The following is a 17,003-nucleotide window of genomic DNA, read 5'->3' as shown; positions in this document are numbered from 1 at the left end:
TAGCTCATAGGCAGCGATGCAGAAATGTGCCAGCCCACTTGCAGCATCCTTGACCCCAAGCCCCAAGCAGAGTCAGCCAGGCTGGGAGAGCTCAGGTGGGCGCAGTGGGGACAGGGCTGCACCACTGCTGGGTTTCTGGAAGCAACAGAGCTTGTTCACACACCACTGCATTTGAGCTAAGTCGTGCCAGATCCATGATGGCTCTTTGCCCTTGATACAATTTACCCACAAATTAGATAATCTGTCCATGGAAAATGAGAAATGGATCTATCAGCTGTTTCTTTTGTAGGACTACCACCCTGCAGCAGCAACAATGAAGCACGACCTCGGTGTAGGTGCTGTCGCTGTTGCTTTGACACCTTGCCGACCACGTTCAGCGTGCCAACAGCTACACCCCTCAATGAGCTGATGCAGGTACCAGAAGCTGAACCTTAGGAGGACTTTTTGCCTGTGCCGGTTATCCCAATCATCTGCTGCTTCTGACATCTCAGCTCCATCACTCAGCACTAGTGCAGCCATTTCTATGCAGTCCTGTCATGTGCTCTGTGGGCACAGCCTCAGCCTTTGCTGTCCGACCATGTCTTGGTTTGCCAGAAGCTCACTCTTCAGTACTCTCCTTTGCACTGGTTTGAGATCAAGAGACTTCGATAATGCACAGACCTGAGACTTTAGAGCTATATAGGCATCTCAACATGTACCTAGATGCCCATGGATTTCTGAAAGTAATCTACTTGAGTGGAAAATAAGTGGCTAAATACCAGTGAAGGTCTGTGCCCAAAAACTTTAGAGTATTTGTATCAGCATCTGCAGGTAAGGAGTTATCATGGGGACTTCAACCCTCCACTAGGACTGGGAAATGACACATAGCCACTTACCTGGAAAACCCCAGTATTTAGTTGTCTGGCTCCTAGCACCTATGTACCTCTAAACTTCCAGTCCTAAGGGCTCAGTCGTTTTGCCCATGATTACCTGAATAAATAAATGTCACAAAGCCTTATGAAAAGGGTGATGATACTCTGAAAGTGTTAACTTGAATTAGTAAGACTTTTGGGTTTGGTTTGGGGTTTTTTTAGTAGATCTGCTAACTAGATCTGCTAACAGATTTGCTGTCTGGGGAGGCTCTCTGTCAGTCCACTTCATTCTGCCTCCCAAGGGATTACCATGGCAAGCCTGAATTTCTATATTAAGAGAATCAAATGAATTATGAATCATTATACCTTAGTAACACAGTTGGGACTTCCTGATAAATCTTTGTTGTTGTACTGTTTATTGATATGCTGAGCTGTTACACAGTTTCCATAATTACTGGAGTAGAGATTCACAAATAACAGGTAATCACTTTCTCTTAAAACTGCACAAGCACTTTCCCTTAAACTAAACACATTTATGGGATTATTAGATCAGAAGTAGCCAGGAACTACATGTCTTTCCAATGTGTCTTTTGAACTCTATCCTCTGTATTTATTCTAGATTTTTTTTTTCTACCTAGATAAAACAGTGTATGTTCGTTCATATATATTATCTATACACTTTTGAATACCTAGGTGGAATTGCAGATTATAGTTTGCATTCCAGCATCCTGGAATATGATACCAGCCCTTTCTGTGATAATCTTGTAACTGTTGTGATCTTGATTGTCTCAATAAAATTTTCTTTTAGGAGATCTATATACAGATACTTAAGCAAGTTAATAATTTTGTGTATTTGGTGAGGTCACACTAAATGAGTGCCAGTTTAGAAGTCTTTGAGAGGTTTTTATTACATTCCCACACCCAACTTCATCAGAAAGAAGTCCATGCTAACCCTCATGGCATACTTCTACCTCTCTGTGGCCAGACTCGCAGGCTTGCTCTGTCACTAATCCTCCGACTTCAGGAAAACTGCTTAAAGAATACGATGCTATTCACTTGAGTAAAGGCATCACAGCCTGTCTCTTCAAAATATTTTTCCTCTTTAAATCTGACTTGCACCTAACTCATCTGGTATTTATAATCTTTAGAGCTGTGCAGTTTACTCCTGGCTGCTAGTTGTAGTCCTTTTACTACAGTACTGAACTGCACAGGGAGACTGAAAAAAATTCAACCAAAACATCAGTCGAGTAAAGCTTTGCTTCCCAAAAGAGAAAAACTTGACAAATCTGACAGGCTAGTGCAAAAGGAGCATAGAAATCCCTACCAAAAATATGTGGGAGGGAACATATATTTAAAATAGGACCGCCTAATTCGGCTGCTAAATCAATAGCAGTGTGTGCTGGAGGGAGAGGGAGAGACAGAGGGAGGGAGAGACAGAGGAGAGAGGAGCAGAGGCAGGCAGGGAGGGAGGGAGGGAGGGAGGGAGGGAGGGAGAGCAATGTGCCTTTCACAGAGCTGGGAGCTTGATGGGAATGTTTGATTAGCTCCTCTCTGAAAGAGAAAAGGTGTCCAGGCCTCCCTCCGCTGCCTGACTCTCCTTCTGTAGAATAATGTTGGCTGGAGTTTGGGGTACAGAAAAGCTTGGAAAAAATAGCACTTTGATACTGTGTGGAGAAAAGGAATAAAAAGTTGCACACCTCAAGCAAGGTAATTCTGATGTCATTTCTCTGCTATATTTATTCATGGGGGAAAGGGGGGAGTTGCTTTTTTGCTTGTTGATAATATTTAAATATTTTCACTGCTAAGAAACTGTAGGTACATAATTTTTGTTTAACATTCCAGCTGTGTGCATAGGATCAATGACCTAAGAAGATGAAGACATAGATGTAGAATGAAAGTGTACTTTAAATTATATATACTTCATTAAGTATTTAGAAAAGCATTAATCCCCTACTGTTAAAGCAGACACATATACTCACTGCCTGAACAGCAAGGGCTTAACTATCTGATAAAGAATGATGTATATTAGTCACATAACAATAGACATATATATGCCTACTGTTCAAATAGTGTGTAATAGGCAATACAACTTGTTCCCTAGGTTTAAAACAGTTTTGCTTCCAAGACTTTTTCTTTGTCTCTTTGATCAATAGGAAGGTGTGTGTTGTATCATTAACTAGCACAGCCTGACACTGGGGAACACTAATGTCCAAGATACAGAACAGAAAATGGTATTATTCCGGTAATATGTATTAATATGGTGTGAACTCCCTTGCTAGATGGATAGATACAGATGTATGAACAGTACAGTAGCCTAGACGCTATAGATCCTTTTGTGCTGAGTGCCTGTTTTGCTGGTGAGGCTCCAAAAATGAATAGCATTGTCAAGCCTGCCACAGCCGTTCAGCTGTCTGCGGAGAGATTAGAGCCTCGATAAGTCTCTTCAAAATGCAATTTCTCTCAGACTAGTACGAACATGAACCAAATGCCCCAAGCAAACTTTCAACCCTAGTTACTATTTTGTTCCTAGAGTTTATGGAAACTACGCCACATCCAGAGCAAAAAAAGAATTACAGATTACAGAGGCAGATCCTCCTTGGAGCACACTCCTTTTCCTGTTACCTCTCCAAAATTTAAACAAAACACCAAAAACGAGCAAGCACACACAGGGGAAAAGTAGTTTAGATGGCCTTTAAAATACATTTGGCTGAGAACAGCAATGGAATCATACGTTTTTATAGTTTGTATTTTACCATATACATCCTAAAGTTAAAAAGACCTTGCATTTGACTACCCTCAAAGAATAGCTATGTTTTTCTGTATCTGTAGTACCACGTTCTTCAGACTTTATTCAGTTCATCACTTGAATGACAGTCAAGGCTGTAAGACTGGTCTCTTTCAGAGATGCAAAGAGAGCTCAAGCAAAAAAAAATGCATTATACATGCACATTACTTTTGGAGTATTAAATCAGGTTGTTTTTTTTTTTTTAAACATATGTATTTTGCTTGCATATTTTATCCAATCCTTTGAGTTGCTGGGGTGGTTCTCACTGGGATGACAGAAAAGACTTCCTGTCTTTCTGGTATTCAAGACAAGAAATATTTTTTTAAAAATGAAAACTTGACTGTCCTGCCGATATAATTGAATATTGCTTTGTGTTTCTACCTGTAGTAGGAATGTTATGTTCTTAACTTGCTCACTACTTTATGTACGACACTTTTTTCCCTAGTAGTATTCTTACACATGACTTACCACTGACTGGTTGAACCAGGTAGTTTTACTAGCTAGACCAAGTTTCCTCACACTTGGGATGCAAGAAAGATACCCAATGTGTATTCTCTTGTGTCTACTAGGAATGAGATCCTACTGAAGTCTTTCCTTTAGCAGAGACATTAACAAGGTGTTCCCTCTTCACCCAGCTACTTAATTACTTCCACAGAAGTAGTAGGAAATTAATTTTTACACTCCCTTTTGTCAAACTTGATTAATTTGAATATTTCTAAAAGGGGACTGCCTGAGCCACAGTGTGGACACAGTAGCTGGGAAAACAGGCTAATTACTTCATGTGAAACAACAGGATTATTTATTATTTCTGGCCATTGTATTTTAGAAAATATTGCTAAAAATAAACCTGAAGTTTACATAACAGTGGCATCAAAGACTTGACTGTACCTGGTCTGCCTGGAGAATTTTTAACTTTCTCCTTTTCACCTCTGAGCCACAAATAAAATAAAATATAACTTTGCCCAGTAGCTTTAAATGCTAACCCAAGGCTCAGGACTTGCATGTTCAAGTTTCCGTTTTACCAAAAGTCTCCTAAATGATGGTAGGTAAGTCATTTAGGGCACCTGGCTGAAATGAGCGGTGAAAGTGATAGCTCAGTTTACTATCTGCAGCTATGACTGTATTCTTCCTCCAATGTCTTGAAGTTAAACGCATCGAAAAAAATGCTGTGGCACTCATAGACATGAACTCCCCATACAGAGGGACTGGCATGGGCAGGTGCCAGAGCAGCGAAGTGTGTGTCGGCCCATTGCAATGGGGTGGGAGGCACCGTCTTTTCTGGATGGGTGGTGAAAAGCAAGAGTCCAGGATTTCCTGACAGCCCTGGGGGATTGTTCTGGCCCCCTGAAGTTCTGAGTCTACCAGGACTCCGCCATCATCTGAGGCTTAGACCTCCCATTCAGGGCTCAGAAAGCGGACGCTGAACACGTAGTACGTCCTTCCTTCTGAAAGCTCATCCATCAGACAGGTCTCATCGGTCTGTGTTGGAAAACAGAAACACAGAACAAAACAGAGATAAATGCAAAACTAAAGCTTTGTGGGTTTGCTTTTTTTTTTTTTAAGGAGAGAAAAATAATAGTCATAATCCGCATTGTACCTAAAGCCAGGGAGGATGCAGCTACAGCAGCCACAGGTCTGCCCTCCTCACCTTTCTCCTGTGGAGTAGTTTTTGAGGCCGGAGTCAGAGAGAGAAATAGGTGCTTAACACCTACTTAGAGCACTTCAATTCCTCTTTTGAACTTGCCGGGGCACAAGGAGCCCCCTTGTCCCAGCGCTGGCCTGGGGTGCCTGTGCTAGAGCTCAGCTGGGACCTGGGACAATGCGGCCCCTGTTCTGGGCCGGCTCTCGCACAGAGGCTATAATTATCTCTCTTCTAAGGACCAGCCAGGCAAGATAACAGTTTTTACGCTATGTTTAGAAAACAATGTCTTACTACAAATTGACGGTTCATTCGCCTGTAAAAGAGCCTCTCTAACAGTCCTAGAGCAGCTGCCGTTCTTTTGCATCCCGGCTCCTTTATTTGCGGCACATTTCACACTTGGAAAACTTGGGTGAATGCTGCGCAGGCAGCGCAGCCTCCCCCTGCCACAGAAGAGGCTCGGAGAGGCGCAGAAGCGCCCAGACAATCTGCAGCCGCTTAGATTGTACCTCTATTAGTAAATTAAACTCTGACTGTGGCTCTCGACAGCCTGCAGCGCCCCTGTGAACCCTGTTGGCCCCCGACCCGCAGGGGCTGCAGGGGTTGCTGCGAGCGCTACGGCGGGGAGCAGTGGAGGCTGCCTTCTACTGACTCCTGGTAATGCCCTGCGGAAAGCAAGCTGCCGAAAAAAGTGGGATGTGAAGGGACTTGCTGCAGATAAAACAGGAGCATGTATTACTGATGAGCTTTTCTTCCGGTGCTGTGGCCCACAGACAAGTCGGGGATCTACCGAATTGTGTAGGCTCCTAAGGCATCTATGGGGTAGCTATGCTGGCCAGCTGAGACTGGAGTCTGTGTGGATATATCTGACCCTCGCAAACACTGGGAGGTATCAGAAGTGGGCAGTCCTGACAGCATGGCACTCGTGGGTTAGCTACCCGAGTATTTGCTCTGGGCTCTGCAAACATTCTGCACCAAACTCTGTGCTGGGGCAGCTGTACGTTTAGCGGTGTCTGAGGGCTGCTCCCACATCCTCTGCCAGCGCCCTGCCAGCAGAGGAGTAGAGCCCGCTCCCTCTTTCTGCAGCCGGCTCACCCTCACCTCTCTTGCCACCTTCTCTGAGCTGGCAGTAGGATATGGCTGGGTCGCCTTGGGCTGCCTTTTCGCCTTGGGCTGCCTTTTCACCTTGGGCTGCCTTTTCGCCTTGGGTTGCCTTTCCTATTCAGGCTCATTTTTCAGCAAATGAGCCCTGGGAAAAAAACAGGAAGTGTTGATCAGAAAGAAAATTTCCCAATGACTTGGAACCAGCAATATTTCTCATGAAAATGTATTTTAATTGAAAAAAATAACACCATCTGCAGCTTTTGCTTTCCCTTTTGAAGCAGAACACCCAAATCTACAGCTCATATCCCAAACTGGAAGCACATTTGCATTTAGAAGAGTACTTATAACCAGCTCTGCTTCATTCAGATCATCTAGGTTTAAGCAGTTCTTAACCTGACAAGTCTGACTGTCATGACTGAACTGGCTTTCCAGCACCCATTAAGTCCATGCTACCTTTGCTTTATCTCCAGAGCTTCAGAGTGCATTAAGAGTTCAGTGGCACATTAAGAACACGATCTGTGTCTGTTATCCTTAATGTGTCTCATTCTACAGGACATCCCATAGACGTGGACATAAAAAATACTTTCAAGGTCAGCTTGCGTTTGCAAACTGTTTTTCAGCCTGTCACCTTATAAAACAGCTTTGTAAATGTAACGCATGTAACACAGTGGCCAACAGTCTTTCAGCTGGCAGCTGGTTTCAGATGAAAAAAAGCGCATAATTGCCAAGTGACAGTTTTACATGCGCCAAAATTTCTGGGAAAATTCTGAATGATTTTGTGTGGCTTCATGCCGTCCTTTAATGTCCCCACCAGGATGAGCTGGGGATTTCCAGCACCTCCAGGCTTGTACATAAAACTGTGGAAATTTTTACCTCTCCAAAATCACTTGTTTACAGGGAAGTTTGGACGCGGCCGCCTCTGTGCCTCTCAATCTCCCTGCCAGGTTCCTTTAGGGATTCAGAAGGCTCCATTCTTTTTATTTTCCCCAGATACGTAGTTTATCCTTGAGTCCACAGAACAAGGGTGAGACAGAGGAAAGCTGGCAGTAGCGCTGTGTATCCTGGCCCTGGTCACCTTCAGTGAGTCAGAGTTACAAAAGGGTAATGGCTCTGTGACTCTGGGGGCTATTTGCACAGCTGCCAGCCGGCTGAGGACGATGGGAGCCCATCCTGTTCACCTTGGTGGGAGCCCATCTTTCTCATCTCTCTTGCATTGCATCTGCAGCACTCCAGCATTTTGTTCTCCTGGGCTTGGTAGAAGAGTTTTTGGACATGAAGCATATGAAGAAAGAGAGGCTGTTTGGAAAGGAGGCTAAATGGGAAGGAGAGGAGTATCCAGATGAGGGAGAGGAAAGGTTAGAGAAGTTTAGAGTAGTTACAGTGGAACAACTTGGTACAAATGGGATTGCTTGCAAAGTCAAATACAGGCATTGCACAAGTCAGACAAGTCTTTCACCCTGCTTTGGGGACAGTCTTTCTACCAAACTGCATCTCAAAATATGTAGTAATTTGGGACATAAAGTCTCAGGCTTCCATGGTCTACATCTTTTATTCTCAATTGTGAAACCTGGACGTAGAAAGAAATACATAAATTATGCAATAATTAGATTTGACATAGGAGCTCATACGGTAATCTCCTAAAGCCAAAGTTCAGAACAAACTTCCTGAGCATGGAAGTCGATTATGCAACATTGAGGTCTTCAGGCTTAGTTTTGTTTTAAAAACAAGAGACAATAAATTACAAGTTCCTGCTCCCACTCCATGTGATAAGCACAGTTTTCCTTTTTGACCTTGGGCTCTCAAAAACAGAATCCTGTGATTCATCTCTATGCTGAAACAGAAGGTCTTAAAAGCTTCTAATACGCAAAATTAGTAAATCGGTGTCAGCCTCATCCTGGGACACATTTCTCAACAATTTCTGGCTGCACCTACATTGTCACAGTATCCAGGACCAGGCTCTGGAGGCCACTTTCTCTGCCACCTTGTTTTCTAGCTCTTCAAGTTCCCTCCAGGGCACTCACTGCACTGCCACAGTAACAAGATGTAAGGCTCCACCCTCACTGCAGCCTTTCGCCATGAGACCTTGAGGACCAGGACTCACCTCCAACCCAGGAGGAGGAGACAGGACAGACTTCCAAATCCAAAGATCTCTGTGGAGAAGACAGCAGAGAAGCATCCAGCTTATCCACAGAAGTCCTGGTAGACTCTGCCTAAAAACTAGACTAGACTAAAGACTAGCCTTTGATGTTCTCCATGAGGAGTATGAGAAAGCACAGACCTAGTGAGTGACCTTAGGAGCCCTTCATGGCTCAGACCAGCAGGACATGAATGCCACCTCCAGTAGGAGATCTAGACATGCCTTCTGCACCTGGCTACCATGACAGCTCATGCATATCCTCTGAGCATCCATCCAGGTGGCACCTCTATATCCCATACCTAAGGAAGGTGGGAGCCTGGGCTCCACCTGCAGGCCATGGGGTAGGGTGGCCATGCACAATGTCCTGGGATGTGGGTTCCAGCATCCTGCCCCTTGCAGCTGACTCTGCAAGGAGGCAAAGGATTTAGAGCTCCCAGCGAAGCAGCACTAGAAGATGACTGAGGGCCATAAGGTGTTTGGGGGTTGTTTTCTGATTTGCCTTCTGTAGCAACCTCCTTTTTAGCATATCTTTTCTAAACTAAAGCTATCAGAGAGATATCTGAGAGAAGTGGAGGGGAAGGTTTCCAAGCAGGAATAATGCAGTTAGTCAGGAAGAAATAATATTTTTTGAAAAGTATAAAATACATAAGGGGAAAATGTTAAGCAGTGCAAGGAGCATGAGAATATCATTTTTACAGCGAACTATAATGCAAAATTGAAACTACTTTCTTAACTTTGTTTCACTGGTTGCCACCACAGAAGCAGATTTCAGGTTAGCTTTTCAAAATGCTTTCTACAGCTTCCCCAGTGCTTCCTGATTTGCTGAAGATATTTTGTGTAAGATGCTTCCTTGATCAAGTTGTCATTAATAGATATCGATGAATTTCACCACTTACTGCCTTATTTCAAACCAGTGCCACATGCCAGGGTAGTTCTAGATTTTTTTTTTAAATTACATATATTTTCTGAACCCTTATCCAACCAGTCCATGGCTTTGGCATGAGGCATGGGTAGTCGTACTGACTGCAGGAGATACTGAATTGATAAAGGTTTTCTGTGAGATGTTGTATAAACTTACTAGCATGCTTAAGGATCAGTTTTGCTTTTGACTTACACATATAACTCACTTTTGTAGTAAAGGGATACATGTAGCTTTAATAAGTAGAGCATAAACATCCTAAAGTTTCTCTAAATTTCTGCTTCTAAGTTTCTACCAAAAAAAAAAAGGTGTCAAGTTTTGTTTGAACATGCTACAGAAATTCCAAAAACCATCCCCAGGGTGATGTGCAGTTTCTTCAGTGCCTTTAACACAAATTCTTCACTTTTAGACCAGATATGTACCTTTGGGGGAATTCTGACACACCACACTAATTCTTAGTTTGCAGGCAGCACAAAAGCATGGTTAGTCAGCACTTTTTTCATTGTGCATCCAACCTGAGAAACCACGTATCACACTTTAAAAAGTCACTTTGACTTGTTAAAACCATCTGTTGGAAATAGAAAATGGTGCATTTTCTAAAAAGTGAAAGAAATGTGGCCATGAATCTCATGCCACAAAGCTAGCACAGCCCTTGGGCACTGCTGAATTGCAGGTACTTCTTTTTGCCCTCAGTTTCTTGGGGAAATGGCAGTGCCAGGCATTGATGGCCCCTGGCTGGGGTCTGACTGATGTTAAACAGAAGTAGTTAAATTAGAAAAGAGAAAGAAGTTGTCTGCCACAATGAGCAAGCTCCAGTGCACAGAGGGAGCATGGGCTCGAGCCTCAGAGTGAGGGGGGCAGATACATGAGCAGACAAGAGCCATGGTGGGAGGATGGAGGGAGGGAGTTCTCTGGACAGGGATTCACAGGTCTGAGCTCACAGCTCAGCTGAGCTGAGCTCACAGCAATTCCCAATGAGCCATGAAAGCTGCACATCAAAATGAAAAAAATTAATGCATAATACATTAACAGAAACCAGGAAAGTACAGTGTAATGACCCTCATAGAAATTGTCATCTGGATAGTCCAAATTGTATTTTCTCTGTGAGTGGGTGACATATTCTAAATGTATCTCTTCCTTTGCTGGAAGGGGCAGGTCAGACCAGCATAATTGATGGTTATCTTGCTGAGCCAGATGAAAAAGTATAATCATTGCAGTTTTATTTAGGCTCTGAGAAAGGTCTGGTAAGTTAAATCACACTGTAGTTTTAAATAAATTACCTTCTGAAAGAGCTCTGTGGAAAGTAGAGAAATCATTCGTCACTGTTACTTCAACCTTATGTTGGTTTAATTTCAGGGCATTGCATGAGCACAAAATGAGTAGTGCAGGGCTGCTTGGGTGTTTTTATTTGGCTCTAAATTGCTGGGTATAGCATGTCTTCATTATACCTACCTGAATGGGGCTATTTTGGACTAAATTCTTCTTGCAAATCTGCATATAAATGTTTCTTGAAGCAGCTCTGAAAAAAAGGACTCCTGTGCCAAAGCCAACTTCGGTAGAATTTAGACCTCTGAATCTACCCATACCTCACTTCAATGACTTGAGAGTGAATTGACAGGTACCCCGTCAGAGGTACTGGCTACTGGCAGTCCCCCTAGCCCTCTTCTGAGTCAGGGACCTCATGGAGCAGAGCAGGCACCATTTAAAACGCTATGTGGCAGCCACAACAATCAAAGCTTTTGTAATAAGAAGCAGGCGGTGAGAACCCTTAATCAGGGATAACTGTATCAGGGCTGTCTGTGGCCTCGGAGAGTTTGAACCCATGTTTCCTTCATCACCAAAGAGGTCCCCCATCATCCGACTCCAGGGCACAAAAGATTGGGATACCCTCCATTCTCTGTGATGAAGCAGGACCCCTGCGCAGCCAGGAATGCCAAATGTGGGGTCAGAAAGAAAGCAAATAAAAGAAGGGGCCTGACTTGCTGTTTGCCAGTCTCTGGCTTTGCTGCTGGAAGGAGCATGCGTTTCATGGTAGCTCACTACTGCATAAAAAGTAGAGCGAGTCCAGGGAGAGGGAAGGTCCTAGGACCCTACGTCCTCTTCCCCATCTAAACATCCAAACCGCAGGGCTGCAGCAAGGCTCCGTGGGCACTTTCACAGCTTTTAGGATCCCAGACGCACGGTGGTCTGGTTTCAGTGGAGAAGGAAGAACGTGCCCAGGCATCCTCTGTACCCTGGCGGATGGCACCCTCGCTCCCAAAACATCTCTTCCATCGCTTTGCAGAGGGCCTGCAAGAGGCGAGGCCTCTGCGCTCTCCAGGGTCATTTTGAACTCTTGGGGCTTCGCCAAGCAGAACTATAACCTCTCACCACCTCTGAACTAACGCTGCTTTGCACGGGGAGCCAGGGTCTTTCAGGCCACAGGGGGGATCTTTCCATGTTTCGTCCATCAGGGCCGACAGGCAGGCCTACACCCATTTTAGGCAGCTCACAGACCACCCAGTAGGCAACAGCCCAACCTGCCTGTAGTTACCGCGCCCTGACACCAGTAGGCCAAGCCAGCCAGCTGAACTTTGAGAAACAGGGCCGACAGCCACCTCTGTAAAGCAGTATGGTGTAAACCAGCACATGTTCAGGAAATGGAGCAGTGTCCAAGCTCTGAGCACCCATCTCTGAAGCAAAAGACCTAAAAGGCAAGGAAAAACTGCAGCAGCCGTCCCCGGGCTGTCGAAGGGATCACTACCGCAGGGGTGGAGGACCACCGCTGACCAAGTGTGGGACTCGTGTGGCCAGAGAAAGCATCTGGCAAACAGTCGGTAGCTACTGCTTAGGTGGTAAAGGAAATTATGCAAAATTAATAGTCCTGACTGTAATCCTGATATTAGCTGTGTATGTTAATGGAAAGACTCTTTAAGGCAAAAGCACGAGCTGTCCCCAGGCTCAGAAACTCGTTTAGCAGTGGTTTGATTGTTCATTTTATTAAACACACAACTGCCTAATGTGTGATGACGTCTGATACTTCTTACAACTCCTCCACCACAAGGGAAAGACCTGCAGCCATAGAAGCCTGAGTTTCCTTGTTGGCTCTTTCTGAGGTGCTGGGTAATTAAGCAGAGTGCACCATGGTGCTCTGAAGCTCAGCACTGCCTCCAGGAAGCATTTTTGGGTTCTCAGTCCTAGTTCCACCTGCCTCTGGCTGTCTGGCCAAGATGCGGTGTTTGCAACCACAGCAGAGGCTCCTCTGAAAGCTGAAGAAGGTTGAAGAATGCACATGGTACAGGAAACCTTGAGTTTCTTATTGAAGAAACAGTGTGGGCAATTCATTTCTTCTCTTTGATGACATAAGTATACCATGTCCTGTCTTTGCAGATAGCGCTAGCACAGACACCAGCTTTCTCTTGCTTCAATTATAGCAAGCCCCTTGCAATTTCCTTCATATATGAAAGAAAATAGGTGAGCGTTCACTCACCTTTTTTGTAGCAGAACTTTTGTCTGTGATATTTTTTAACTCCTGGATGCATAGATTCTATTTCAGACCACTCAGAGAGTAAAGTCCAGCATCCCATGTAAACAAGCTCACCCTTGCAAAATAGCACCTTGGATGTTACCTTCTGTGACCTGGCCTGAGATACCTACAGGGCAGTCTAAGCCTCCGGAATGAAATACAGTTATCAACTCAGCTTTTCTGGCTCAGCAGAACTCATTACCTGCCTTTTTAAAATAAACAGCCACTTGGATTTTTTTTTTTATGTACAGACTTTCAAAGTAACACAGTGCACTGAGGGTACATCATTCCTTCCCTCTGACAAGAAAGGGGATGAAATTAAATCACATGTGACAAGACATATTTACCTAGTGTGCACCAAAATGAACAGCTATTGTACTGCCAAGCAAGGTACAATGCGGACAAAGTATGAGCATGAAACAAAGAAAGGGTTGAACAATTTTTTAAAAAGAGACAAAAGAAAACAAAAAAGAAATCTAAAATGTTTTCTTGTAGAAGATCACGATCAGCTCTTGTTTATCCAAACCAGTTTACTCACACCTACACCATGCTCACATGATTTTCCCATAAAGGGCACATATTTAACGCAACCCACAGTGCTTGGAGATCATGTTGTTAACTCCACGCTACTTGCTCAGATAGCTTTAAAACAAAGTCCACTTCTGTTTCTTTTTTTGGTGCCAGTGCTGCTGCAGTATTACAACCCCTTGAGAAGGGGAACAATAACACATGCTATTGTGGTACAAAGAGAGTACACAAATTAATTTCTGCAGCACAGGAGATTACAGGAAATAAACTGCTTACTCCTGCAGAGACAAAGCACGTGGCAGCAGCAAAGAATTTTGGTTTGCACGTGGAACGGACAGCAGTGCCTGACACCAAAAATCAAGGACTTAAAACCTACACTTCCATCAGAAAATGTTATAGTTTGCCACAGTGACAATTTATACAGATTTAAACCATCTGTTTGTTTGTAGCATGTAGCAGTTGTCTCTGATTTTTATAAAAGTCAAGCTGCTAATAAAAAGTCAGTATAAAAACCTTACTTTATACACAGAAAGAATAGTTTGCTAACTCTGTCTCTTCCCTAATATTCAAGCTTTTTCAAGTATTTGTGGTAGGGAAAAAGTAATCAACATTCTTTCAAATAGAAATTTGGTTTTAAAGGTAAAATAAGACCTGCACTGGGAAACACTGAAGGAGGTGCTTCTTACTACATTTGTACTTGACTTAGCTGGGATTTAAGCACATGTTAATGTAATGCATATACTTAACTGCTTTCCTGGCATAACGATAACTTCTGTTATGGCAGTCTGAAGGATACAGATGGGAAAATGTACTCTGATAAACAAAGATGCAGCATACAGTTTAGGAGATTTAATACTGAATGGTTGCTAGTTACCAGTGCTGACTGGGACTGCAAATACTGCATTAATGGAAATCTGATAAGGAGAAATCTCAGCAAAACTCATACTCCAGGCTAATGCAAAGTAGAAACTTTTGGTTTTGTTTTAATGGGATCTATTCAGTTGGTAAAAGAGCAATAGCTTTGTGTTTAATAGCAAAGTGTCATTCTTGATCTACAGATAAATCATCCCCAAACACAGCCCCCGTGTAGTGGATCTACACGGACTAAAAAGCCTGTCGTATGCATGGATTGGAGCCCTGCTTTCTCTTTCCCTCCCACAGAAACAAAAAACCCCACTGTTCTATTCCAGGCTGTTGCTCCCTTTACCAGTTTGAAGTAGTGGATGCCGTGCTAGTGCACAGTATAGGAGATCTCATATGGCTTAAATCAGGTGACTCCCTAGGTCCCAGATACACTGAATGCACACAGACTTCCCACAATGGAAAGCTTGGAGCCTCTAAGCCAGACGCTTAATGGTTGGCAGTGTAAATCCTCCTGTGCTTTCCCCCATGTGACAGCCCAAAGGGTCTGCAGGCCAGGACCCCCCTTGAGAGTGTTGCCACCAGAGCTGTGTCACAGGATGTCTGTGCATTTTTCCTGGCATGTCAGTGCCTAATGTAGAAATTAATATAGTGGCAAAAGTAAGTTTCTTTATTATTACAACTTATTTCCATCAGGATACTAGTATAAACTGCACCAGTAAAAGTACAGAGTCCACAATAGGATGCTTTTGTGTGTAGCTATGACAACAAATCCGTTAAGTAAATCTAGCAGCCTTTTCTAAATGCTCTTATTGATAAAATATCTGTTATTGCAGGCTAAGAGGTCTGCTGAACTCATTTGCCCCCAACAGGCTTTACATATGAACTCCTTTCAGATTTCTCAGCCTCTTTCTGCAGGAAATTCGTAATATTTTAGGGGAAAAAGCCCACTTTCTGCTGCCTTGAAAAGCAATGCCACCAGCAGACTAGGTAGAGATTGCAATTGCAGCCAAGGCTGGGGTAGTGCCGCCCAAGAGGCCTGGCGTGGCTCCTGGGATGGCTGGCCTTGGCTTGGGGACAGCAGGGCTTGGGAATGGCAGGGCCTTCAGGCAGCAATGAGAAGTCTTGCGCAGCACTGGCGGTACAGGTGATTATACATTTTGTGAGACAGGAAAAGTTTAGTAGTATTGGACTTCCTCCACAAAGCACACAGCAACCCACCCATGAAGCTAGCTTTTACATGGATCCTTTACCATCTCAGACCTTTTCTACTCTAATTAAACTGGAGATGAAAATACTTCAGCGCCAAGCCAAATGCTGTCAGGACAAATTCTCACAGCTCTCTTTGACTTTAAATAAAGATGCCACTGCTGAATTTATTCGCTGCAGATTTTGGGAGTGCTCATATTAAGATGCCTTTTCCAAAGCTTAAGTCAGTGCCAGACTGGTATAGCCTTTAATGGTGCATGGTGGTTCTGCAAATGACTTGCAACTCTTATTCTGCCTCTTCTTTTTCTGGGATTGACCTGAAACAAGAACTCAGTGCAGGGGGGCAATTTTTTGATACCTCTGACGTGATGATGGGTTGAGACATATAAACGACAAGAAAACCATCTGAGCAAAGTTCCTCTGAACTCTCTTCTACAGCTTGTTACTATTTCCTTTAGCAGCTTCATAGTGGAAACACACTGCCGTAAATTCTTAAAATGGATTTTTCTTCCAGGAGATGGGCAAGGTTTTTTCACAAAAACTAACAGTGGCAGCAGAATATTACCACATAGCTGATCCTGCTGCTATGGCTTGTGCAGTCTGGGGTCACCCCAACTGCACTGTCCATCATTTTGCAGAAAGACACAGTCACCATGTTGAGTCACTTTCCACACCCCCAGGATTCAGTTCGGTGTCTTCTGAGCAACCTCGGTCACTTTCAGCTTTAGCAGCCTAGCAGGAAGACTAGGGATGGAGAGCATTAAGGAAAGACATAGTACTATTAGGAAGTGATACTGTTAGTATGTGCTGGCATTTGAAGTTCTCTGACCGTAGCACAGAAGCAAAAATCAGAGGTGCAGCTGGTCCATGTAAAAAGGATTATAAGTTATATAGGCTTAGAACTGGCTGAACTCAGTTTAGTTTAGCATACCATTTTAGTCATCCTCATTCAAGAAGCATGTGGCTTGCTTGAAAAAGAAGAGCAATTAAAATAAAAAATGTGAAAACACTGTATATGAAGGCAGACTGCAGATTTTTTTCTCTCTCTCCTCTGTCTGCCTTGTCAGTCTAAATTTCTTTCTGGGGCAGCCAAAGCCCTGGTTCTGAGTACACGAATTGCTATGTGAAATCTGCCGCTACCATTTTTCCAGGAGGCAGATATCTTGCTTTTCTTGATCATTTGCAGCTTTAACATTCCATGTATTTTCTTCCTTGATAGCAAGCTAATTTTTATTTTAGTACAAATCTTTCCATTTGTAAACATAGAATCATAGAATCATAGAATCATAGAATCATCTAGGTTGGAAAAGACCTTTAAGATCATCTAGTCCAACCATTAACCTACACTACCAAGCCCACTCTAGACTAATCAAGGGTAGACCAGACTAAACCATATCCCGAAGTGCCACATCTACCCGTTTTTTAAACGCCTCCAGGGATGGTGACTCCACCACCTCTCTGGGCA

This window comes from Pelecanus crispus, chromosome 3, assembly GCF_030463565.1.
Source record: "Pelecanus crispus isolate bPelCri1 chromosome 3, bPelCri1.pri, whole genome shotgun sequence".
NCBI lineage: Eukaryota > Metazoa > Chordata > Aves > Pelecaniformes > Pelecanidae > Pelecanus > Pelecanus crispus.
The sequence above is the reverse complement of the archived record's forward strand: the minus strand, read 5'-3'. Positions refer to the sequence as shown.